General features: G+C 39.8%; 1 protein-coding gene and 1 pseudogene across 19 annotated transcripts in view; one reads left to right on the forward strand and one right to left on the reverse strand.

Annotated features, from left to right (window-relative positions):
- The window catches only part of MAGI2 (membrane associated guanylate kinase, WW and PDZ domain containing 2), a 1,472,356-nt gene that overhangs the window by 89,241 nt on the left and 1,355,491 nt on the right, over positions 1–27,624 (reverse strand). The window lies entirely within an intron of this gene.
- LOC147374424 (large ribosomal subunit protein uL23 pseudogene) lies at positions 24,701–25,394 on the forward strand (annotated as a pseudogene). The gene has a single exon (XR_015162736.1). The product of XR_015162736.1 is annotated as a large ribosomal subunit protein uL23 pseudogene (transcript).

Raw genomic sequence — 27,624 nt, forward strand, 5'->3', positions numbered from 1 at the left:
ACTTGGTGGTGGTGGTAGTGAGATAGATGCTGGTTGGGCAATAAATTGGAAATGCTGCCACTGTTGAAGATGTGAATCTTACAGGTATTCTGGGCATATTGCACAAGTGGTTAAACTCATTTGGACCTAGTGTCAGAGGTAACAAGGCCCAGCCAGGAGATGCCCATCTATCCTTGTGAAATGACACAAATGCTAAAAAGGTTTACTCTTCACTCTCAGTCCAATATCAGTCTTATACATACTTATTTGACATGGAACTCCATAAAGAAATTTGAGAAATGATTCTTTTCACTTTCATCCTGTGAGCATCCAGATGAATAAGAAAATGAATTTGTCAGGGAAAGAAGAGGTTCTCATTACCTTCTGACTTTCATTCAGCTGCCGGGTGTGGCCAGTTGAAGGGTCCTTTTCCTATATGGCATGTGAATTATTTGGGGGAATTAATTTGATAATGGAATATTACTCAGCTATTAAAAAGAATATATTTGAATCAGTTCTAATGAGCCTATTATAGAGAGTGAAGTAAATCAGAAAGAAAAACACCAAAACAGTATATTAATGCATATTTATGGAATTTAGAGATGGTAACGATGACCCTATATGCAAGACAGCAAAAGAGACACAGATGTAAAGAACAGACTTTTGGACTCTGTGGGAGAAGGAGAGGGTGGGATGATTTTGAGAGAATAGCATTGAAACATGTATATTACCATATGTGAAATAGATCATCAGTCCAGGTTTGATGCATGAGACAGGGTGCTCAGGGCTGGTGCCCTGGCATGACCCTGAGGGATGGGATGGGGAAGGTGTTGGGAGGGGGGGGATCAGGATGGGGGACACATGTATACCCATGGCTGATTCATGTCAATGTAAGGCAAAAACCACTACAATATTGTAAAGTAATTAGCCTCTAATTAAAATAAATTAATTAATTACAAAAATAGTTTCCAATGCAAGAGAAAAAAGAAAAAGAAACAATGGAAAATGTGCAGGTTGTTCAGAGATGAAGAAAAAGACCAGTTGTGACTCTAATGTAGTCTTCTCTTTCTACACTCTTCACCACAGAGCTATCTTCAACTGAGTCATGGTACTAAATGAAACTGAAGATCTCCTCCACTTGTTCTTAGAGAACTTTTAAAGTATTGAGTTTGAGTTAGAGTTGAGAGAGGGATGGGGGAGGAGAGAGAGAATGGAGGCAGTGGGGACAACGAAGAAACAGACAGATGGACAGACAGCCATAGACATAATTCAGGAATGTGCATATTGTTTTATGGGGATCAAGGAGATGTTAAATGTAGGAAACTAACAAAGGATATAACATGAATTCTAGGCATTCTTTTTTTTTTTTTTCCTGTAAAAGAAATACTTGTATCTGTGGTCCCCTTGGGAAACTGACAACCTCACAGTGGTGTCTTAGGGGCAAGGCAGAGCGAGAGAAGGCTGCCATCTTGGCTCAGACTAACAAGCTCTGCATTTCTATGCACACATTTCTGTTCACATCTTGGCAGGTTTTTTTTTTTTCCCTAACAAAACAAAACTGAAACTCCAGTACTTTGGCCACCTCATGCGAAGAGTTGACTCATTGGAAAAGACTCTGATGCTGGGAGGGATTGGGGGCAGGAGGAGAAGGGGACGACAGAGGATGAGATGGCTGGATGGCATCACTGACTCGATGGACGTGAGTCTGAGTGAACTCAGGGAGTTGGTGATGGACAGGGAGGCTTGGCGTGCTGTGATTCATGGGGTCGCAAAGAGTCGGACACGACTGAGTGACTGAATTGAACTGAACTGAACAAAACTACTACTAAGTCCTTGAACTTGGTTGAGGCTCTGCAGGTAAAACTTCTCTTATTGGAAAGCCAAGGCAGGTAAAGGTAAAAGTTTCAGTATATATGTATATATTGGCCATACCATATAGGATCTTACTTCCCTGACCAGGGATCAAGTCTGGGCCCCAACCCATGAAAGCACAGAGTCCTAACCACTGAACCACCAGGAAATTTCCCAAAGTTTCAGTATTTCTTAAGCAATTAATAGTCCAGGTTGTAAGGAAAAAAAAAAAAAAAGCTCTATACTGTACACATTTTTGTAGACAGTATTTGGTTCAACTCAATGAAATCTTTACAAGGACTATATTAATTCTGGAATTACTGCAGCCCCTAATCATGGCAGTTTCCACTCAAGGCTTCCTCAGGTTTCTCCACAAACATTCCTAGCTGGTTGCAATCAGTTCACTGCCTTTATACCACAAGAATCTATTTCATATGATTATGTGTGACTGAAGTGATCCTAGATTATAACTAGGTGTGAGGAATTGAGCTTCTTTAGAATTTTATGCCAAAAAATAGATGATGCCTCTATTTGCTGTTTCATGAAAGACTTAGTTGTGGACCATTTGTGTGGCTAATGGTCCGAGGTCACAGGATAGTTTTGTCATAATTTTTCCCTTAGAGGCTGGTTTCTCCCACTGACTCTAGATCCCTCAAGAGCAAGGAAAGCGCCTCCTGCCTCCGAGTCATCTATACCTGCCACAATTCCCAACGAGTAGGCCCTCAGTTAATCATGTTTGAGTAAATGAATTTTAGGTTTACTTTTCAGTTATAGTAACCATCTTCGTTTTCATGACACAGAAAACTCAGCTTTCGAGCACCTCTGCACACCACAAAGCCATCTTGAAATACTGCCTTAGGCACTTGCAGCCAAATCACAACAATTTCAACAGTATTACAAGAGACCGAATGAGGTTTCAGTAAAGGTGACCTATAAAAATTGCTAGAGACAGGTGTGTTATTGTTATGGGAAACAAATGCTAAAGGATCGAGAGAAAGATGAAAGGAGGCTGAGTCTAAATAAAATCATAAAGACAAAATTAGAATTCGGGTCTTTGCTTCTGCCAGAGGCATTGTCACTTGATGCTATGACATCAGGACACCTGGTCTGTAAGGGCCCTGCTGGAGCAAAGGACAGGCTGATTTTCACCTCAATAGTGACCTGTACTATATTATGTTTTTTTTCACAATTAACCTTTGTTAGAGATTATTTAATGACTATTACAGTATAAATCTTTTCCAAGGGGTTACACAGAGTGCTTTGGTTCACTTTCCCATGTCTTCCATGAGACTGTTGATTGAATTAGACAGGATCCAAGTGTCTATTACAGGACCTGGCTCTGGTTATAAACTGTGGTGCACGATCGCCTCAGCAAGGCACAGGAGCCCATTAAGTCAGCATGCTTTTCCTGAAAAAACTTCTATCCTCCTGGAAATTGAAGTACAGATTGAAATTGAAATTTTGACAACACCAAAATTCTGTGGATTTTATTTGCCTCAATTATTTTATATGTTGGAATCTGTCTAAGACTCTATGTTTTGACTGTAATCATTTAAAAAGAAAATATTTCTTACGAAACTTCATCCAAAGAGAAGTGTGAAAAAGCCCTGGTGGATCTGCAGAAAAGTTCTTTATCAGGGTTATACCTGAGCACATACCTGCTTGGAAGGGTCATGAAGGTGAGAAGAACCAGAGGGGAACAAGAAGTTATGAGTCACTGCAGAGACTTGATATAAGTGGGGTACCTTACTCCACATTTTCTTAATGTGTGTATCTTCTCTTTAGAAAAGATTCAGTAACAGCTCAAAAAAAGTTTAGTCTTTGACTTGGCCACTCACTCAGAGGGCCGCTTTGGTGGAGATTCAGGGGGAGCTCCTTATTCAACAGTTTTCATTTCTCATTCTTACTTTTACAATTCTCTAAATTAAAACACGTAAATGTATGTGAAATTTAAAGATGATGCAGTAGCCCAATTGTGGAAGTCAATTCTAAATTATAATTTGGTATCTTTATCACCAAAACTTCCCTTTTCCTCTGTCAAATATTACTAACACTAATCTCATATAGGGGATATTATTAGATTGCTTCCCTTCCCCCCTCAAACTCACTCTTCTAGGGCTTTTCATTGGTGTTGATGTTTCCTTCCTCAGGTCACCCATTTCCTGCCTTATACTTTCCAGGTAGAGTTGTTCTCTTTATGTACCTTTGCACATGTGGTTTCCTTTTCGAATCTGCCCTTCCCCATTCAAACAACTAAATCCTACTCAGTCCTTAGGAGAAACCTCAGGTATGCCTGCATACAGGAAGCCTTCTATGATCCCATAGTTTGGGTTGGGTACCTTTCCTAAGCATTTATTTAAAAGTTGGCCCTCCATTTCCCTAGGTGTTAGTGTCAAATAGATACATATTTTTAATTCCAAAAAGTTCCAAAAAGCAAAACTTGAAATTGGCATGCCTGGCAACTATTTACCTAACATTGACATTGTACTTAACAACTACTTATATTGCATTTTTATTGTATGAGGTATAATGAGTACTCTAGAGGTGATAAAGTATGATCATTGATGTATATAAGTATTTTATATATTTTACATGCAAAATATATGCAAATGTATGTAAGTAGTTTATATGCAAATATGATACCATTTTATATGACAGACTTGAGCATTCTTGGATTTTGGTGTCTGTGGGGGTCCTCGAACCAATCTCCATAGATACCAAGGGATGGTATTGACCTTGCCTATCATAACAATGTATGCTCTCTAAGGGCAGGGACTCCACCACATGGGGAATACCCATATATATTGCTTCAATGGATGAAGGAACAATTGAAAGTAGCGGTTTTTCAGAAGCTGTGTTCTGACTCCACGTTCCTCATTGTTTCAATCAAGTTCAGCAAAATGTATAAAAAGTTTTAAATCTGATTTCGTGATACGTGTCAGCCAGACTTGACCATGATCAAATAATATAAAGTGTATATACGTGCCTTGTAAACTCTATTTAAATATAATCTTTATTATTAATTGTAGTAGCTATCATCATCAGCTTCATAATGGTAGAAGAGAGAAAAAAAATGGAACACAGTGGTAAGTTCTTCCCAAATGAATCTAGGAGAGAAGCCCCTGAGGGGTTGAAAATGCATTTAATGGAGAATTGAGGGAAGTGGTTTTCTGAAAATGTCACTGAGAGGTTAAAGACTCCCAAAATCTTCTGTTGGTTTGGTAAGTACTGCCTTTTAGGAAATTCCTACAGGATGTTAATGCTATTTTTTATTCTATGATTTTGACAAATAGTTCTTACAAAAAGAACCTCCTTGAATATTGAGCAGATAATCCAAACCCTAAACCAGGACAGAGGGATAACTGCTTGTGTGGCCATAAACAGAAATGCAAAGAAGATTTTAAAGACAAGCTGGTTGATGCAAAATATTTTCTACAAAGCAAAATATAAGCACAACCATTCCATTTTCATATGCTGTTTTGACTACTCAGGCAAGAAGAGGAGACTGGGGAAATATCTTAAAATTATCTGCCTGAGCAAGAATAGAAAGCTATCATTGGCGGCTCAGTTAGTGGCTTATTCATTTTCTTGGAAATCACTTATGTTAGGTCATGAAGTCAGTTTCCCTGGTTGACTGAAAAATAAACAAAAGCAAATCAAAAAGAAAACTTTCTATTGTGGCCCTAATATAGGCTGTGATTTCCCTTCCCTGGATGTAATTGAGAGAAAATGAGGGATTATTATTCTGCATACTTATCTAATCAGATAGATTTATTTTTCAGATGCAAGCGTTGGTTGTTGTGTGGTGACTGCTATATAGGCAGAGGATAACCAATTCTTGTTTTCCTGAAGCTGACCTAATTGCAAATTGCCTTTGCATTCACTGTGCGTGTGTATGTGTGCATATGTGCACATACTAATTCCAGACCTGATGTTTACAGTGTGAGTTACAATGAGAGGTGTACCCAGATGGGTGTATCAGTCAGCTGGGATTTTTGAAGAGAATTTAATGGTGGGACTATTTCAGAGGTGTGAGTAGGATTAAGACAACCAAAGAGGGCAGATGCCAATAGCAAAGTTACAGGGGCATACGAGAGCTCAAACTGTGAAAGAGGGGCTACCTGACTGGAGCTGTTGTGGCAGAGGACGGAGCACCGCTGGGCCCAGGGCACCATGGCAGCAAGCAACAGGGGTAAGAATACATCAATGTTTCTGAGGCTGACAGAGTAACATGCCCTCAAGGACATTGACATCTAGGCCCTGGAATCTGTGAATATATTACTTTACATGGCAAAAGGGACTTGGCAGATGTGAATAAGTTAAGGATCTTGAGATGGGAGGGCTATCCTGCTTCTCTGAGTGGACCCAATGTAATCACAGGGGTCAAAGTCTGAGAGAGAACAGATTTGGGACTGAAGCAGAGGTCAGGGATAAGGGAAGATGATCTGCTGCTAGTGTTGAGGAGGCTACAAGCCAAGGAATACAGGTGGCTCCAGGAGCTGGAAAGGCAAGGGAATGGATTCTTTCCTAGATCCTACAGGAGGAAATAGACCTGCTCATAAGACAACTTGATTTTTAACCCACTGAAACTGCTTTGGAATTATGACCTCTAAAACTGTAAGATAATACATGTGTGCTGGCTTAAGCCAATAAGTTTGCAGTACTTTGTTACAGCTGGAATAGAAAGCTAACACACTGCCCTCTGATTTCCTACTAGTGCTTCTTATCAGCCTAATCCAACAGGAAATCAGAGGGCAGGAGAGTTTGGGTGATGCAGACATAGTGATCAGTTCCCAAGATTGCAGAATAGGGAGAGGAGGGAAGAGACTAGATTTGGGAGGAGGTAAAACAAAAGAAGCACCAACACTGGGGTGGGGTGCGTGTGGGATGGGGATAGATTTTAAAGCCATGGATGAATATGACATGACATATGAAGGCTCCTGTTATCTGAACACTTGTATCGCCCACCTGGTTCACATGCTGAGATCCTAGCCTCCAAGGTGACGACATCTGGAGGTGATTAGGCCCTGAGAGGAGAGCCTTCATGAATGGGATTAGTGCTCTTATAAAAGAAACCCCTGAGAGGTCCCTTGTCCCTTCACCTTGTGAGGACACAGGACCAGGAAGTAGGCTCTCACCAGACATTAAATCTGCTGGCACCTTGATCTTGGACTTCTGGCCTCCAGAATTATGGGGAATAAATTTCTGTTGTCTATAAGAAGCCACTCACTCAATGGTATTTTGTTATAGCAGCCTGAAGGGACGAAGACAAAGGCTTTATAAAATAATTCAAGGACAAGACATAAAAATCAGGTGGTGGTAACTTTGTCTACATTGGAGAAGCTATTTTTGGAAGGCTTTGTTTTAATATTTCATTTTTATCTAGATAGTCTCTTAAGATAATGTTACAGAAAGACAAGTGGCATCAGGGTTACTGAATTACACCTACTTTTTAAAATTGCTAAAGATTTCCGAGTTGCCTTTGCATCTAGTCAGTTTCCAGTCCCCATCCATCCTCCTCCCTCTAGGTGTCCAGCCTGTCACTTCTCCTGCCTTCATTCTCCATTCTCTGTTTCTCTCTTCTGTGTCCTCTTTTAGTCCTTGTGGCTGCCACCATCATGTTTTGAAGCTCACCTCTGCTGTGGTCTCTCTCCTTTTCACACACCCACCCTCCTTCCCCAGACTTCCTGAACAGAATCCAGACCCTTAACATGGTGTGATGATCGTCCAGCATCTGGTGCCCCCAACCTTCCAGCTCATTCCTGCCACTCTCAGGTTTAACCTGGCTGGCTTCTTCTTCCTCCACTCTTCATTGGGAGCTCCCAGCTCTGCATATTTGCTCTTGCTATCGCCTCTGCCAGTTTTTATTGCCGTTCTCCCCAACTCCTCCTGTCTTATCTTGCAACTGTGCCCATTCTTCAAGGTTCTGCTCAACTCCTCCATGAAGCCACCTCTGGTCCCTCCAAGGGGAGATGTCACCGCCTTTCTCTAGGTGTCCACTGCATACTGACTACGCCTCTCTTACAGAGTATAATTATAAGTCTCCCTGACTATGCCTCTCTTATTCTCATCATATCTGTATTTATTCTCCCCACCATGTCTACACCTAGTAGAGTATACAGTCCTGGAAAGAGGGATTGTACCTTTGTTCCATCTACACTGCCTTAAAAACAGCAAATAAAACTTGCAGCAAGGACAGAAGTTATTACTGTGTAAGATATAAGATGATTAATGGGAGGAGGAAAGTCCTTGAGGAGTTGAGGATGTGGGGGAGTTCGAGGGGGAGTGGCTCTGGGGTCAGAACCCTTTGAGGGCAGTTCTGTGCTTTCTCATCTTTTCTCTGTTGGCTGAGGTGACTAGCACAGGATAAGAGCTTCATTAGCATTTCTCAAGTGAAGGAATAAATGCTGCCTACTACATTTTGGCCAAGGCTAACCTTGAATTCCATGAGAACAAGGACTAAAGAGAAATTTGTAATCTCTGTTATAATATAAAAGTGAAAAAGTATATAAAAGCAAAAACAATACAGTCTTCTACTTGCCATGAGAAGTAAGCTTAGCGGTAGCAGGGTTTTGCCAGGAACCAGCTAAAGAAGACCCAGCCACAAGGTGGAAGCAACTCTTTTCTTTCTGATATAACCATGCCTGTGCTGGCAAAAGCTGGCTGAAAGCAGCAGACATATTATTTTTGTGTTTACTGAGTCCTGTGAGAAGCACTGGACAATAAATTCATATGAGACATAATTACACCCTCCCAAAGTACACCGTTTGAGTGCAGAGATCATGATTTACACTTCTACAATATCCTTTGTAGCATCTAGCAGTACTGACTGGTGCGTGAGAGAGAGAGAGGGAGAGAGAGAGAAAGAGAAATGATTGGCTAATTGATTTGGGGGTAAAGTAAGTCAAGGAAGCAGTTGCTAACAAGACACCCACTACACACACTAAACCATATCCAGGGCCACTAAGGGCACAGCTTATCAGTCCCTTCATCTCTGGTTTCTACTATCTTTACTTTAAGGTGAGGACTCTGAGCTTGAGGGAGGAATAGGGCTTTCTGAAGGGCCACGTGGCTCATAAGCAGAAGTCACAAGACAAGACATAGATTCCCTCATTCCCAAGCCCACAGCTCCCTGTTCTTCTCAAGTTGCTTCAGCATCACTGAGGAGGGGAGAGTGACTCACTTGTGGGTTTTTATTTAGTTCACAGTCAAAGGTTCCTTCTATAGGAACAAGATACTATGTAAGATGTTTGTGATTTATTACTGACCTTTGGGCTATTGTTTAAAAGTATACACACAATCATGTGTCATAAATAGTTTGGAAGTCCAGGTTCACTCAAGCATGAGTAGGATGAGAAATAAGGTCTGATTGATGGTGTAATGAGAACAACCTATAATTGTAAATAGATCTAGTTAGTACTTTACATTCTAAACTTCCCTGATCACTTCAGGTACTTTCTCCATGAATAAAAGTTAGTTTTTAACATCAAAGTTTTAGATCAGCAGAATAATGGATGTCCTTGGACCTGAAATATGCAAAAGGAGTCTGTACACAAGGCAGAAAAACTCATGTCTCTGGGGTTGACTGTCTTTGTTTGGTCATATTGAAAACACCAACTTTCTTTAATAGCTTAATTTTAAGACAGCTCTCCTGAGGGTCTTTACTCATCCATCGCTGCCATATTCAATTATACTGGCATTGAATGTGTGGATTACAATAATTTTTCTATTGATATGCTAACACTGAATAAATAGAAAAGATAGCAGTGTATTACTATTATTTTGATGCACAAAATAAACATTATCCAATTTTCTTTACTACTTAAAGTCACATATTAATTACTTAAAATTTACAACTAGGAATGAAGCCGAGTGTCTAAAAATCTTGTTCCTGTTCAAGTTAATTCAGATTGTCCATCCATGCATGAGAACAGCTGAGCTATGAAATTGGGCAGCATGTTTTCTGGCAATAATAAGGAGATAACATTCCTTAGGAGTATTCAAGTGACATCAGTATTGATAGGTTAATTGGAAATAAAAATGTAAAGCTTTCGTAAATGGCTAGAATAAAGAGCCTCTGGTTTATGGTAGCTTCGCAATGCACTTTTTGAACTCTTCCCCCTTTGCAGTTTAAGTTAATAACTGTCTGATTAATGTAACTGTGGCAGTACTCAGAATTCCATGGACATCCTATGGTAAATCAGCTGTTTTTAAAAACAGACTCTCCCACCTATATCCTGAGAAACAATCATTTTGCTCCCTCTACTCCTTTACCAAATTCTTAAAAAATGACTCCACATGGGATGAAATGCAGAGAATATTGGGTGGAGAAAAGAAATGCAATTTGACATAAGGTCATAAGAGCTGTGTTTGAGAATCTAAGAGAAACTCTCCATCTTCAGAGCTCAGGGTACCACTTGGTGTTAAATATAGCATAATTAATAACAATTAAGTCTCATAATTAATTATTTTGAAAAAGGCAAGTAAAGTGATATTATGCTATCATGCATCTTAACTAGACTCAAAATTATTTTCAGGTCTCTGTGTGAGTATTTACCCTGACATTTCTATCTGTATACTAAACTCTCAATTAATTGTCCAAGATCTTGTTACAGTTGTGAACCACTCAGATGAAAAATTGGACCCTTCACATTAATTAACACTTTTTGAACAAAGCTTTATGCCAGATACTTTCTAGGCATATTAGAAGCATTATTTAATTCTCAAACAAATAAACAAAGCAAAGCTACTCTCCATGAGCTAGAGAAAACAAAGAAAAATTCAAATGAACTTTGGGAAATGAAATCACAATTTTTTTTTTAATTGGGAGCTGATTTAACATATGAATACTGCATACTGAGTCACACTGATGCCAAGACAGCAGGTCAGTCTCTACATGGTTAGTTACTTGAGCTGTCCCACGTCATCAATTGTGCCCCTTCATTTGGGTTGGCCAGATTCCTTTAATAGTTCATATGACTGGACATTCAAGAATGACTTGGATCTACTTCAATACGCTTCCTCTGATCCTGTTTTCCAATTCTGAGTGAATTTTCTGTGTTTTTGTCCTTGGTTTCTGCCTTGGACTATGACCCTTGTCACCTCTCCAATTCGGTTTCTCACACTTTCTAGTAATCTTTGATTATCTCTTGGTGATGGCCCCTCAAATGCATCTGAGGTCATCATTATACTGATGCTTTTGGAAGCTGATATTTCCTATGTTATCTCTGTTCAGTCTTGCATTGTTATTGATGTGAGGCCACCTAGTCATTTGACAAATATGGGCCACTTGTCACCAAAAGGACTGAATATAAACATTTGAATGGAAACGTCCAAATTCATCATCATCCCTAGAAAAACAATTCTGTAGGGTTGTCCTGAAGGAGAATCCTTCTTTTCTAATCACTTATGTTTTCCAAGGATATCACATTATTAATGCAACTTGTTTGGCTGAAGTGTTTCTAGTCACTGAGGTACTGATGTGTGATTGGTTTATTTTTCCAATAACTGCTGCCAGCTGTGCTCTGTTAACTCCCCCTGCCCTTTCCTGCTGGATAGTATTCCATTTCCATTATTTTTCAGCAATTTTAGCTATTGAAAAGTATAGTACAGTTAGCACTGAAAGCTCACCTTCAGTTAAGAACTTCCCCCACCTCTGCCCCACTAAGCTGAAGGCTTGAGGGACTTAAGCAGGGAAAGGAGCTTGTTCTCTTCACTCCCCGACTCCTCACTCTTCCTCATCTCTCCAAGCTGCTAGAGAAGCTCCCATGGCAGGGTTATGTAAGAGGGGCAACGTTCTCTTGAGTGATCAAGAGTTGCTGGTGGCTCTATTTTTTTGTTTCTCTTTTCCATGTGGCAGATCTTAATCTGAGTTGGGTGTTCACTTTGTGCCAGAAACTGTTCTAGGTGCTGGGGATATGGTGGAAATCAAGGAAGAAAAGATTTCTGACCTCAGGGAATGTCGATTCAAGGATATCCAAATGCTGCCTCTCTCTTGAGGATATTTTGGGTCACTTGCTTGGAAGACTTGATATATCCCCAAATTGTGAGACACAGTTGAGGCTCTTCTCTTTCTTTTCCACTTGGCATCCCTTTCCTCCACTATGGATAATATGACCTATAGCCTCTTTCAGCATGGGTCCCTCTATGCAGAAAATATTCCTCCAGAAAGATGGCTTATGCCTCAAATCACCTTCTGTTGTGTCTACTCAACCTACAGGAAATGGTGGGAGTGCAGGTTAACCCACCTGCAGGTTCCCTCTCTTTACATTTCATCTTTGCCTTTTTTTTTTTTTCCTTTTCCAGGTCATCTACTGATTCAAAAGCTCAGTCACTTTAAAGTAAGAAACAATCATGGGTCTCCCTTGGGGTACAAGGCCAAGATGGTTTGAGCATCCCCAACTCCGAAGGAAGGCAACAGGACATGTCTGATATCTCTTTCCCTCATAGGAGGGGCCAGGAGAAGAAAGATTAATGCTTCATCAACCCTGTTTTGTTTGCAGTAAGAGCTCTTGCTTCTACTCTCCCCTGGAAGAGTGCAGGGGAGGACACATCAGCAGGGCTGGACCTGTGAAACAGCAGTTCCCACAGCAGGCCCCACCCATCACCCCTGGTGATTCTCTAAATGTAATGTGGGGAACTTGATCGTTTATCCTCAGCTATGGCCTGAGTCACCATTTCCTAGATAACTGGAAAGATCTTACATCATCATACCACATGGAGACGAGTAACAGAATAAAAATAGGGGGTTGGATGAAGCTTGTGGATTGCCTATTAATTGTACTTACTCAGCTGCATTCTGGATAACTGAAAAGTGACCTTATTTTCATTTCTTTTTTAAAGTCTTCATTAGACAAGAGTTTCTAAAGGAAACAGGTTACTAACTAAAATGTGTATGTCTTTATTATTAAAATCTAATATACCAGGTTTTATTCTGACATGTTTCAATTTTTAATTTGTGATTGTTTCCATTAGATAATTTATGTAGTGAAGGCATGGTGGACACTGGAGATGGAGTAGTGTAACAACGGGATTAACGGTACAGGTTTCGGGGGGATTAGGAGCCCTAGGCTTGTGTTTTATGATTAACATCACTTATTAACTCAGAAATGTTAGACTAGTCATTTAACCTCTGTTAAGTCCCAGTCTCCTCATCTGAAAATGGGGGATGATAATGGTGTCTATCTCATGGTGACTATCTCAGAATTGTTGAGAAGTTCATATGAGAAACACATGCAAGCTTAGTACTGTGCCTGAGCCATGGCAAGCATTCAATAAACATTCGTTCTGTTAAATTTTACTCAGTAGGAGACTTTCAAACTCACTTTAAACTTGAATATATACAATACTAACGATTTGGGTTATACCCTGTACCAAAGGAGAAGGAAATGGCAACCCACTCCAGTGTTTTTGCCTGGAGAATCCCAGGGACAGAGGAGCCTGGTGGGCTGCCGTCTATGGGGTCACACAGAGTTGGACACGACTGAAGCAACTTAGCAGCAGCAGCAGCAGCCTGTACTGAAAGGTAACATTTGGGATTTTGGGCTCTAAGAATTTAGAGTAGGGGTTGGTAAACTATGGCCCGTAGGTCAAATTCAACCCAGTTTTGTTTTTTTTTTTCTTTTTTTTTTTTAATGTAAAATTTATTGGAACACAGTCATATTCTTTCATGTACCTATAGCCTATGGTTGCTCTTATACTAATATGATATGGTTGAGCTGTTGTATCAGAGACTGTATGGTCCACAAAGCCAAATATATTTACTCCATGGTCCTTTATTGAAAACGTTTGACCACCCATGGACCTTTAAATCTAGGAAAGACAACTGCTTGTCTTGGATACTTTGTACACTAACAGATCTGTGTGTGGGGTGCAGTTCACACTTGACTTTTTGAGAATTCTTCTCTAATTAATGAATCTAGGATAAAAATTTTATTTTGCTTTTATTTAAATTATGTACTATTTAAAACATTTAAGAGTGGAGAGTAATAACATTTCTACCCTTGCACTCACCAACCAGATTTTAATCAAGTTAATACTGTGTGACATTTGCTTCTAATTCTTTGGCATAAAAAGAAAATCTTATGGATAGAGTTAAAGTTCCCTGAATGGTTTCTGATTTCATTCCCCTCCCCACAAAGGTAACCTCTATTCTGTAGTTGATGCTCGTTCTTTTTTCATTTTTTAGGACTTTTACCTCATATGTATATATCTATAAATAATACATTATATTGCAAACGTTTACATTTAACATAAATATCATTACATATGTAATTCTGCAAGTTGGTTTTACACGTCATTTTGTTGTTGAAATTTATTCATGTACTGGATATTGTTGTTGTTCAGTTGCCAAGTTGTCTGATTCTCTGCAACCCCATGAGCTGCAGCATGCCAGGCTTCCCTGTCCTTCACTATCTCCCTGAGTTTGCTCAAACTCATGTCCATTGAGTCAGTGATGCCATCCAACCATCTTATCCTCTGTCACCCCCTTCTCTATCCCTCAATCTTTCCCAGTATCAGGGTCTTTTCTAATGAGTCAGCTCTGCTTCAGCTTCAGCATCAGTCCTTCCAACGAATATTCAGGGTTGATTTCCTTTAGGATTGACTGGTTGATCTCTTTGCAGTTCAAGGGACTCTCAAGAGTCTTCTTCATCAGCACAGTTCAAAAGCATCAATTCTTCAGCGCTCAGGCTTCTTTATGGTCCAACTCTCACATCCATACATGACTACTGGAAAAACCATAATTTTTATTAGACGGACCTTTGTCAGTAAAGTAATATCTCTGCTTTTTAATACACTGTCTAGGTCTGTCATAGCTTTTCTTCCAAGGAGCAAGTGCTTTTTAATTTCATGGCTATAGTCATCATCTGCAGTGATTTTGGAGCCCAAGAAAATAAAGTCTGACACTGTTTCCACTGTTTCTTCATCTAATTGCCATAAGGAGATAGGACTGAATGCCATGATCTGAATTTTTTGAATGTTGAATTTTAAGCCAGCTTTTTCACTCTCCTCTTTCACCTTCATCAAGAGGCTCTTTAGTTCCTCTTCACTTTCTACCATAAAGTGGCATCATCTGCATATCTGAGGTTATTGATATTTCTCCCAGCAATCTTGATTCCAGCTTGTGCTTCATCCAGTCTGGCATTTCTCATGATGTACTGTGCATATAAGTTAAATAAGCAGGGTGACAATATATAGCCTTGACATATATTGTCCTTTGACTCCTTTCCCAATTTTGAACCACTCTGTTGTTCCATGTCCAGTACTAACTGTTGTTTCTTGTCCTGCACACAGATTTCTGTGTCAGGTAAGGTGGTCTGATATTCCCACCTCTTTAAGATTTTTTCACAGTTCGTTGTGATCCATATAAAAGCTTTAGTGTAGTCAATGACACAGAAGTAGATTTTTTTTTAAATTTCTTTGCTTTTTCTATGATCCAGCAGATGTTGGCAATTTGATCTCCAGTTCCTCTGCCGTTTCATATCCAGCTTGTACATTGGAAGTTCTCAATTCACATACTGCTGAATCCTGGCCTGAAAGATTTTGAGCATAATCTTGCTAGCACGTGAAATGCGTGCAATTGTACAGTAATTTGAACATTCTTTGGTATTACCTTTCTTTGGGATTGGAATAAAAACTGACATTTTCCAGTACTGTGGCCACTGCTGAGTTTTTTGGATTTGCTGGCATATTAAGTGCAACACTTTAACAGCAGCATCTTTTAGCATTTGAAATAGCTCAGCTGGAATCCCATCACCTTCACTAGCTTTGTTTGTAGTAATGTTTCTTAAGGCCCACTTGACTTCACACTCCAGGATGCCTGGCTCTAGGTGAGTGACCACACCATCATGGTTATCTTGGGTCATTAAGAACTTTTTGGTACAGTTCCTCTGTATATTCTTTCCACCTCTTCTTAATCTCTTCTGCTTCTATTAGGTCCTTGCCATTTCTGTCCTTCATTGTGCCCATCTTTGCATGCAGTATTCCCTTGGAAGCTCTAATTTTCTTGAAGAGATCTCTAGTCTTTTCCATTCTATTGTTTTTCTCTATTTCTTTGCATTGTGTACTTAAGAAGGCTTTCTCATCTGTCCTTGCTATTCTCTGGAGTTCATTCATTCCAGCTACTATATGATGCTCCATTATATAAACATTCTTTAGTTCGTTTTGTTGTTGCTGTTCTACAGATGCATATTAGAATTTGTCCAACAGCTCCCAATATTTGCAATTAAAAACTATGCTGCAGTAAACATTGTTGTAAAGTTTCCTGGTGTATACGAGGAAGAACAGGTTACATGCATAGATCAGTGGAGTGCTGATATATAGCATATCTGAGCATCTTCAAATGTCTTTGTTGTTGCCAAATTGCTCTGCAAAGTGGCAGCAAAAATTAACTTTAACATTAGTAGTGAATGAGAGTTCCCAGTTCCCCACATCCTTGCCAGTGTGTGGAACTGCCAGACTTTTCAACATTTGCCAGTCTGATGGAGATAAAGTGCTCTTACTGTTTAATTTGCTTTTTCCTGATGTTGAACATCTTTGCAGATGTCTATTAGCCATTTTGATTTCTTCTTTCATAAATTACTCATCATGTACTTTGTCCAATTTTGCATTGCATTACCTTTTGTTATTAATCGTAAGAGCTCTTTGTTATTTATTCAGGAGAGCAGACTTTTGTCACTTTCATGTATTTCAGATACATTCCCTTAATGTGAGGCTTGTCTTTTCACTTGTTTCATGGTGTTCTGTCAGAGAGATGCTTACAATTTTAATGGAATCACATTTATCGGTAATGTTCCTTGATGGGGGTGTAGGCTTTTTGTGATTTGTTTAAAAAACCCTTTTCAAGCCAGATAAAATACAAAGATTTTCCTACATTTTCTTTTAAAGTTTTTGGCGTCTGCTTTTCACACTTAATCTTTAATCCACCAGGAGTTGACTTTGGTGTGTGGTGTGAAGTAGACTTATTTGTATCGGCATGAGTATACATTTGTCCTGGTTCTGGTTGTTGAGAATCTGTCCTTCACCTCCTGTTTGCAATGCTGCCTCAGTCAAGTATGAGTCTCCGCCCCTCCACTGCTGCTTTTCTAAGCTTTTCACGGCGTCCTGTAGTTAACTTGGCCTCGTCAGTGCCAACATCCCCATTGTTTTGATTCCTATAGCCATAGACATGAATCTTGAAATCTTGTGAGACTGGATGTTTTTAGAATCTTACATTTACCCTCATTTTCAAATACAAATGATTCCTGACATCTTTAGGTTATACACAGTGAATAATTATCAGAGTTTCAGGTTTGAGAGCAATACCTACACTTCATCTTTTCACCTCACGTGTGAAGTATTATGAGATACATTAGGAACAAATTGCTAACTCAAACATTTTAATTGTGATTTGCAAACAAAGGTTTGCTAGAAGTTAATCCACAGCTGTTTAAGAGGTCTTTAAAAAATTAAAAGTATTTTTGGAAAGACTTAAATCATATAAATAAAAGTGGAATTATTTTAACCTTGTAATTTTCTTAGTGAAATAGTTAGGAAACAACTGAGTTATAAAGGATTAACTTTTTTTTTTTTACTTACATTGTATATTTTACAATAGTGATCCATTTAATGCTCAGTTGCTATTCCAGCCTATTTAAGAGTGGGTTTTACTCAGGGGTATGCATCAGAATTACCTAGGGAACTTTTTAAAGCCATTCTGCCCGTTTCCAAATTAGATATCCTCAATAATTTCTGAAAGCAATGACATGCCATTTTGTCTCTCTAATAGAGCATTTATGTCATCTAATATGGTCTATAAAGTATGAGCTTCTCTAAACTCTTATTCCATAAGCCTCCTTGCTGCATCAAGAAGCACTATTTTTGTTAGCACAGAAAGCTATAATATTTTTTTGGTCTCATTTTTCTAACTGTGGCCATGTTCTCTTGGGCATTTGCAATTTATTTCTATTTTCTAGTTTACCTTTTCCAAATTGAGTTTTATTGCCGCTTGATATCTAAGAGCTAAATGGAACATTTACATGGATTCATTCCATTCCAGGGCACTTTGATGTGCCAGTGATAACAGTGTGGCTAGTTTTGAAAAAGGGCCAGCAGAAATGAGTGGGGATACAAATAGCCAAGAGCTTAAAAACTCTGGGATTCACTGATTCCTAAGCTCTTCTTAGAAATGACAACATTCTTAGATGATGACATTCTGTGTAGTTCCACATATGACATATGTAGTTCCACATATGAGTTGCTTTTCTTCCTCCAGAGGCTTCTCAACTTACCTTCAGAAATTTAAGAAGTTTAGACATGAGACATACCTATCCCAGAGGAGCCTGCCTACTCAGTGCATCCCTGTGGGGGAGGCTGGGAGGCTGCCACGTTGCATTGTGTACATTTCCCACCAGCACTCCTCTTGGGGTATCTACTGTTCAAGGTCACTATCTCAACTCCTAGCTGACATTCAGAAAGACTTCTTTTCCCCACAAAAAGAGTCTAAGCCACAATCTGAATCACAAAGCTCTGCATTCAGGGCTGGGTTATACTTGCTGTACATCCTTCTTGCACTCCCTCTCTTCAAAAAAGCTCCTATACCTCAATAATATCCATGATACTGTCGACCTCTGTCCCAAGTAGGACTCAGACAATTTTGCAATACAAGTAACTAGAGAAAAAGACATCAAAGAAAAATACCACACTGACTAGTTACAGAAAACAAGGCAAAGGCTAACCATACTACCAATAATATGGTTCCCCCTCTTTTCAATAAGCAATGGAAAGTCTTTTACAAATGAAATTTTACTTCAGAAAGGCATACAAAAAAGCAAAGCTGCTTTGTACATGAAAAGTGCTCAATATCACTAATTATAAGAGAAATGTAAATCAAAACTAAAGGCGGTATCGCCTCATACTATTCTGAATGGGCACCACCAACAAAAAATCAACAAATAATACATTCTGGAAATGGTGTGGAGAAAAGAGAGCCCTACTACACTATTGGTGGCGGTGTACATTAGTACAGCCACTATGGAGAATGGTGTGGGAGTTCCCTAAAAAACTAAAAATAGGACTATCATATGATCCAACAATCCCACTCCTCGACGTATATCTGGACAAAACCATAATTCAAAAAGACACATGCACCTCAGTGTTTTACCACAGCACTATTCACAACTGCCAAGACTTGGAAGCAACCTGAATGTCCACTGACAGAGGAATGGATAAAGAAAGTGTGGTACATATATACAATGAAATATTACGCAGCCGTAAGAAAGAACAAAATAACACTATTTGCAGTGACGTGGATGGACCTAAACATTATCATACGGAGGGAAGTCAGACCCAGAAAAAAATATGGTATCACTCACATGTGGAATCTAATTAAAAATGATACAAATAAACATATTTACTTATTTATTTGTGAGAAACAGCCTCACAGACTGTGAAAACAAACTGTGGTTACAAAAGGGGAAATGGCAGGGAGGGATAAATCAGGAGTTTTAGGATTAACACACACATACACTACTACATATAAAATAGATAATCAACAAGGACCTACTATATAGCACAGTCAATTCTACTCAATACTCAGCAATAACTTACATGGGTAAAGAATCTGAAAAATAATTACTATATGTATATGTATAACTGAATCAATTTGCTGTATACCTGAAATTAACATAACATTATAAATCAACTATACCCCAGTAACATTTAAAAAAAATTAAGAAAAAGCAAAGCTGCTTTGATGGAACAGAGATGCAGGTGTGAGGTGGCACTCAGGTTCCTGCTCACTTTACCCCTGCCTATTTTCCCAGCTTCCTTTCTTACCCCAGAGGACTCTCTGGAGTCCTGAGGATTATCTACAATATTTTCTATATGATAAAAAGGCATCTGGGGAATATGGCCATGTCATCCAGCCTGTTTCATGACACTTTCTCTGCTATCTGGAATTCCTCCTCTTTCCTCATAGCCACCTGTTGAAAGGACATCGGAACCCCACTCAAATATCATCTTCCCGAGGAACTCTATCTAAGACAAAACTTCCTTATGGCAAATGATCAGCGCTTCTATTACAGCTTTAGGGACTGCTAGTCTCAGATATTCTGAAACAATCCTGATTTCTAATACTAGATTCTAATATGCTCTTGGATCCATTTATTTGTCAAACCACACTTCAGTTTTTGGCTTGGAAAATATGGTTATAATTACAGCTCTTAGCACAGTCAGCTTTGTTTCTGAGTTATTGATCCATGTAGTTGTCATAAAGTATGCATTTCCAAAGAGCAGACATTGGGTCATTTCATCACAATTAATCATCATTCCTCCTCCTCCCTCTCATTTTCATTGTCATCATCCTTAAATAGTTTATTCATTACTGAGAACACACCAGGCAGGGTTGCGCACTTATATAATTACTTCGTTTAATTATTATAAAAACTCTGCAAGGTAGGTATGTCTTGATCTCCAATTTTGTGATGAGGCAGTTGAGGTACTCAGTTAGTAAGTGACTGAGCTGGGATCTGCCCAAACCCAAGCTCTCTCCCTCACACTACTCTGCCACTCACAGTGTTGCCGAGTGTTTCTTTGCATGTTCTAGAAATGCTTATTCTGACAAATACTGAATAAATATATGCTCAACTGCTCAGAAATGAAAGCATGGAAAAATCACACATGGATAGAGGCTGGGAATTGAAGTATTTCCCTTTCATGCTTGTATGATTCAGAAAAGAACTTCACACTTGTATTTAGTTCCATGTTAACCACTCTGGTGGTTGAAAAGCAAAGCAAATCCATTGGGATTTCCATTTTGCTGCCAGCCTGTGGTTAAGGAAACTGGCACCTCAAAACACAACAGATACTTCTCCATGATTTGTGATGCCTGAGCCATGCTGGATTATCTGAATGCAGGCTGGGATCGGTTCCACACTGCTGAGGCCTGTCCCTGGAGTCCTACAGTACTCCTGGGAGGTGCACTATTAGGCTGCTGTAGCCAAAATAAAACTGGCTGGCCACTGACCATGTGCCCTGATATCTGGAAGTTCCAATCTCTGGCTGTGCACATGTGGAACAGAATAAGGGAGCAGCTTATAAGAACATCTTCAGTGGATGGGATGGAGAAGGGGAGGTGTCTGATACGATGGAGAAAAAGCCATTATGCTCCTGCTATAGGGTCTTCTTCCTAGTGTTTGTTATCAGAAGCACAGTGTAAGGACAGATGCACTGGAAGGCATCCAATGGCTATGATATTCTGGCCATCCTGAGTAGCCACTAGGTAGAAAGAGTTGTACTAAGACCGTGGAGGACAGAGAGATGATTATGATACAATGTGACACCCCCAGGTGTTTACAACCTAACATACTAAATTTAACTATACACTGAACTGAACTAAGTGTTGTGGTTAAACATCTTTCAGGATGAATCTCTACCTCATGATATATACAAAAATGAATTCCTAAGGGGTTTTGAATTTAAATGTGAAGGGTCCAACTTTAAAATTCCTAGAAAAAACTATGACTGTGAGATAGGAAAGGATGTCTTAAATAACCAAAATGCAAATAATTCAGAATATTGATATATTTGATTATATCAAGTTTAAGAATCTGATTTCATCACAATGGGCCATAAAGGAGAGGGAGATGCCACAAACTGGGAAAAGATATGTGCAATGCATATACGCAACAGAAATGCAATATCCATCATGTATAAAAATCAATAAGGACAAAACAACAATAACAATAGAAATATGGGCAAGATATATCAACACACATATCACAGAAGAGGAAAATGAATAACTCAGACACATAAAAAGATGTTCATTAGTAATCCGGAAGAAAATTAAAACCATGATGATATAGCATGTCACATCTACTACACTAACAAAAATTTAATATTGATTTTATATCAAATCTTGACAAGGATATAAAGCAACAGGGAATCATATGCAGTATATAGAAGTAAATATAGTGGTACCAACACTTAGGACATTTTTCTGGGGTTATTTAGTCAATCTGAAGTTGCTCAGATCCCAGGACTCTGCAAATCTACTCCTAGGAATAGATGCAGGAGTTTTTCCTGATAGAAAACCTTGCACATGTGTACCAGGAGACCTTTATATGAATGATGATAATAGTGATGGCTCTGATACTAAAAAACTGGAAACCACCTCAATGCTCATCAATAGGAAATGAATAAATAAATTCATACTCATATTATAGGAAACCACACAGTAGTGAAAAGGAATAAACTACATTAATACACATTGACATGGGTGACATTCACAATGTTGAGCTAAAAATTTCAAGAGAACATAAAACATATAATTCTATGTTGATAAAGTTCAAAAATATGTGAAACTGAACAGTATATTGTTGAGGGCTATATCCACATGTGGTAACTTATAAAGAAAAGCGAGGAATGATAAACACAGATTTCAGAATAGAAGTTACCTGAGGCAGATGGTGGCATGGAGGGAGAGGAGATAGAGAAGGCTTCAAGTATATTAGCACTGCTCTATTTCTTAAGCTAGATATTGGTCTGCAGGTTCTTATTTTATCTTTGTTGTTAAACTGCACATATATATTCTATAATTTCTTTTCTATTTTACTACATTTCACAATAAAAATGTATTCAAAAGTGTGTGATGGGAGTACTTTATCTGAATGAGAGAGTGAGAAGCAGGACATAGTGAAGGCTTCATGAGCTGGCTCCTGAAAGATTCATGGGGTTTGAAGGACAGAAATAGACAGAGAGGAAATTCCACTTGGGAAGAAAAGATGAGGAAGACACGAAAGTGTGAAATGGCATAGCATGTCAGAGAATTAGCAATGGCTGGAGTATAAACTAGGGGGATAGAGTAGCATGTTAAGATGGAAAACTGTAGTGGAAAAAATGGCCTTCCAAGAGACAAAGAGAGAGAAAGAGAGAGAGGCACCAAACACAAAATTTAAAAAACTAAACAAAACGTCTTAACACTCTTAGATCTAATGCTGCAAGCAAAGGGGAGTTGTTGAAAACTTTTGAGGAGATGAGGTCAGGGCAGCGGCCGAGAGGAGCTACCACACTCACGAGGTGAGGGATGGTGGTTGAGAGGAGCTACCCCATGCCTGAAGTCAGGGGACTTCATAATCCATGCTGGATTATCTGAATGCAGGCTGGGATCGGTTCCACACTGCTGAAGCCTGTCCCTGGAGTCCTACAGTACTCCTGGGAGGTGCACTATTAGGCTACTGTAGCCAAAAAAAGTGAAAATGAAGCAACTTAGCAGCAGCAGCAGCAGCAGCCAAAACAAAACTGGCTGGCCATTGACCATGTGCCCTGATATCTGGAAGTTCCAGAGAGCAGAGGCTGTGCGGGCAAAGGAGGGCCGAGAGGAGCTACTCCACGTTCAAGGTCAGGAGGGGCAGCTGTGAAGAGATACCCCTCATCCAAGGTAAAGAGCAGCAGCTGCGCTTTGCTGGAGCAGCTGTGAAGAGATAACCCACGTCCAAGGTAAGAGACCCAAGTAAGATGGTAGGTGTTGCAAGAGGGCATCAGAGGGCAGACACACTGAAACCATAATCACAGAAAACTAGCCAATCTGATCAGATGGACCACAGCCTTGTCTAACTCAATGAAACTAAGCCATGCCATGTGGGGCCACCCAAGACGGGAGGGTCATGGTGGAGAGATCTGACAGAATGTGGTCCACTGGAGAAGGGAATGGCAAACCACTTCAGTATTCTTGCCTTGAGAATCCCATGAACAGTATGAAAAGGCGAAATGATAGGATACTGAAAAGGGAACTCCCTGGGTCGGTAGGTGCCCAATATGCTACTGGAGATCAGTGGAGAAATAACTACAGAAAGAATGAAGGGATGGAGCCAAAGCAAGAACAATACCTAGCTGTGGATGTGACTGGTGATAGAAGCAAGGTCTGATGTTGTAAAGAGCAATATTGCATAGGAACCTGGAATGTTAGGTCAGGAACCAAGGCAAATTGGAAGTGGTCAACCAGGAGATGGCAAGAGTGAACGTCAACATTCTAGGAATCAGCGAACTAAAATGGACTGAAATGGGTGAATTTAACTCAGATGACCATTATATCTACTACTGTGGGCAGGAATCCCTTAGAAGAAATGGAGTAGCCATCATGGTCAACAAAAGAGTCTGAAATGCAGTACTTGGATGCAATCTCAAAAATGACAGAATGATCTCTGTTCATTTCCAAGGCAAACCGTTCAATATCACGGTAATCCAAGTCTATGCCCCAACCAGTAACACTGAAGAAGCTGAAGTTGAACGGTTCTATGAAGACCTACAAGACCTTTTAGAACTAACACCCCCAAAAGATGTCCTTTTCATTATAGGGGACTGGAATGCAAAAGTAGAAAGTCAAGAAACACCTGGAGTAATAGGCAAATTTGGCCTTGGAATACGTAATGAAGCAGGGCAAAGACTAATAGAGTTTTGCCAAGAGAATGCACTGGTCATAACAAACACCCTCTTCCAACAACACAAGAGAAGACTCTACACATGGACATTACCAGATGGTCAACACCAAAATCAGACTGATTATGTTCTTTGCAGCCAAAGATGGAGAATCTCTATACAGTCAGCAAAAACAAGACCAGGAGCTGACTGTGGCTCACCTCATGAACTCCTTATTGCCAAATTCAGACTTAAATTGAAGAAAGTGGGGAAAACCACTAAACCATTCAGGTATGACCTAAATCAAATCCCTTATGATTATACAGTGGAAGTAAGAAATAGATTTAACGGACTAGATCTGATAGACAGAGTGCCTGATGAATTATGGACGGAGGTTCGTGACATTGTACAGTAGACAGGGATCAAGTCCATCTCCATGGAAAAGAAATGCAAAAGAGCAAAATGGCTGTGTGGGGAGGCCTTACAAATAGCTGTGAAAAGAAGAGAAGCAAAAAGCAAAAGAGAAAAGGAAAGATATAAGCATCTGAATGCAGAGTTGCAAAGAATAGCAAGGAGAGATAAGAAAGCCATCCTCAGTGATTAATGCAAAGAAGTAGAGGAGCTTTTCATGAAGATGGCGCCGAAGGCGAAGAAGGAAGCCCCTGCTCCTCCTAAAGCTGAAGCCAAAGCAAAGGCTTTGAAGGCCAAGAAAGCAGTGTTGAAAGGTGTCCACAGCCACAAAAAAAAGAAGATCCGGACGTCGCCCACCTTCCGGCGGCCCAAAACACTGCGGCTCAGGAGGCAGCCCAAATATCCTCGGAAGAGCACCCCTAAGAGAAACAAACTTGACCACTATGCCATCATCAAATTCCCCCTCACCACCGAGTCAGCCATGAAGAAAATAGAAGACAACAACACACTGGTATTCATTGTGGATGTCAAGGCCAACAAGCACCAAATTAAACAGGCTGTGAAGAAGCTCTATGACATTGACGTGGCTAAGGTCAATACTCTGATCAGGCTTGATGGAGAGAAGAAGGCATATGTTCGACTGGCTCCTGACTATGATGCTTTGGATGTTGCCAACAAAACTGGCATCATCTAAACTGAGTCCAGCTGGCTAATTCCAAATATAAAAGATTTCACTATTAAAAAAAAAAAAAAAAGGAAGTAGAGGAAAACAACAGCATGCGAAAGACTAGAGATCTCTTCAAGAAAATTGGAGCTACCAAGGGAACATTTCTTGCAAAGATGAGCTCGATAAAGGACAGAAATGGTATGGACCTAACAGAAGCAGAAGATATTAAGAAGAGGTGGCAAGAATACACAGAAGAACTGTACAAAAAAGAGCTTCATGACCCAGATAATCGTGATGGTGTGATCACTCACCTAGAGCCAGACATCCTGGAATGTGAAGTCAAGTGGGCCTTAGAAAGCATCATATTGAACAAAGCTAGTGGAGGTGATGGAATTCCAGTAGAGCTATTTCAAATCCTAAAAGATGATGCTGTGAAAGTGCTGCACTCAATATGCCAGCAAATGTGGAAAACTCAGCAGTGGCCACAAGACTGGAAAAGGTCAGTTTTCATTCCAATCCCAAAGAAAGGCAATGCCAAACAATGCTCAAGCTACCATACATTGCACTCCTCTCACAAGCTAGGAAAGTAATGCTCAAAATTCTCCAAGCCAGGCTTCAGCAATACATGAACCATGAACTTCCACATGTTCAAACTGGTTTTAGGAAAGGCAGAGGAACCAGAAATCAACTTGCCAACATCTGCTGGATCATCAAAAAAGGTAGAGAGTTCCAGAAAAACATCTATTTCTGCTTTATTGACTATGCCAAAGCCTTTGACTATGTGGACCACAATAAACTGTGGAAAATTCTGAAAGAGATGGGAATACCAGACCACCTGACCTGCCTCTTGAGAAACCTATATGCAGGTCAGGAAGCAACAGTTAGAACTGGACATGGAACAACAGACTGGTTCCAAATAGGAAAAGGAGTATGTGAAAGCTGCATATTGTCACCCTGCTTATTTAACTTCTATGCAGAGTACATCATGAGAAACGCTGGGCTGGAAGAAGCACAAGCTGGAATCAAGATTGCTGGGAGAAATATCAATCACCGCAGATATGCAGATGACACCACTCTTATGGCAGAAAGTGAAGAGGAACTAAAAAGCCTCTTGATGAAAGTGAAAGAGGAGAGTGAAAAAGTTGGCTTAAAAGTCAACATTCAGAAAACGAAGATCATGGCATCTGGTCCCATCAGTTCATGGGAAATAGAAGGGGAAACAGTGGAAATAGTGTCAGACTTTATTTTGGGGGGCTCCAAAATCACTGCAGATGGAGATTGCAGCCATGAAATTAAAAGACGCTTACTCCTTGGAAGGAAAGTTATGACCAACCTAGATAACATATTGAAAAGTAGAGACATTACTTTGCCAACAAATGTCTGTCTAGTCAAGGCTATGGTTTTTCCAGTGGTCATGTATGGATGTGAGAGTTGGACTGTTAAGAAAGCTGAGCACTGAAGAATTGATGCTTTTGAACTGTGATGTTGGAGAAGACTCTTGAGAGTCCCTTGGACTGCAAGGAGATCCAACCAGTCCCTCCTAAAGGAGATCAGTCCTGGGTGTTCTTGGAAGGAATGATGCTGAAGCTGAAAGTCCAATACTTTGGCCACCTCATGCGAGGAGTTGACTCACTGGAAAAAACCCTGATGCTGGGAGGGATTGGGGGCAGGAAGAGAAGGGGATGACAGAGGATGAGATGTCTGCATGGCATCACCGACTTGATGGACACGAGTTTGAGTGAACTCTGGGAGTTGGTGATGGACAGGGATGTCTGGCATGCTGTGATTCATGGGGTTGCAAAGAGTCAGACACGACTGAGTGACTGAACTAAACTGATATTTGATTATACCTGCAATTTAGGAATATATAATTTGGGTGGTAGTATAAAGAATGAGCAGGAGAAATGGGAGACAAGTGGGACCTATCTGTTTACTGGGACATTTCTGGCTAACAAATGAGGGTCTGTATCGTGACAATGGCAGTGAAATTAAAGACGAGAATGTATAATTTGGGATTTGACATAAGGATCCTTGAAGAAAGGGAAAGGTACCTCCAACAAATGCAGAGTTCAAGAGATTCACATGGAGAGACAAAAAGGCCTTCTTCAATGAACAGTGCATAAAAATAGAGGAAAACAACAGAAGGGAAAAGACCAGAGATCTCTTCAGGAAAATTAGAAATATCAAGGGAATATTTTGCCCAAAAATGAGCACAATAAAGGACAGAAGTGGTAGAGATCTAGTAGACAGAGAAGAGATCAGGACGAGATGGAAAGAACACATGAAGAACTGTACAAAAAAAAATATCTTAATGAACCGGGTAA

This window comes from Bos grunniens, chromosome 4, assembly GCF_055505025.1.
Source record: "Bos grunniens cultivar Pamir isolate PY7600 chromosome 4, Bosgru_T2T1.0, whole genome shotgun sequence".
NCBI classification, from domain to species: domain Eukaryota; kingdom Metazoa; phylum Chordata; class Mammalia; order Artiodactyla; family Bovidae; genus Bos; species Bos grunniens.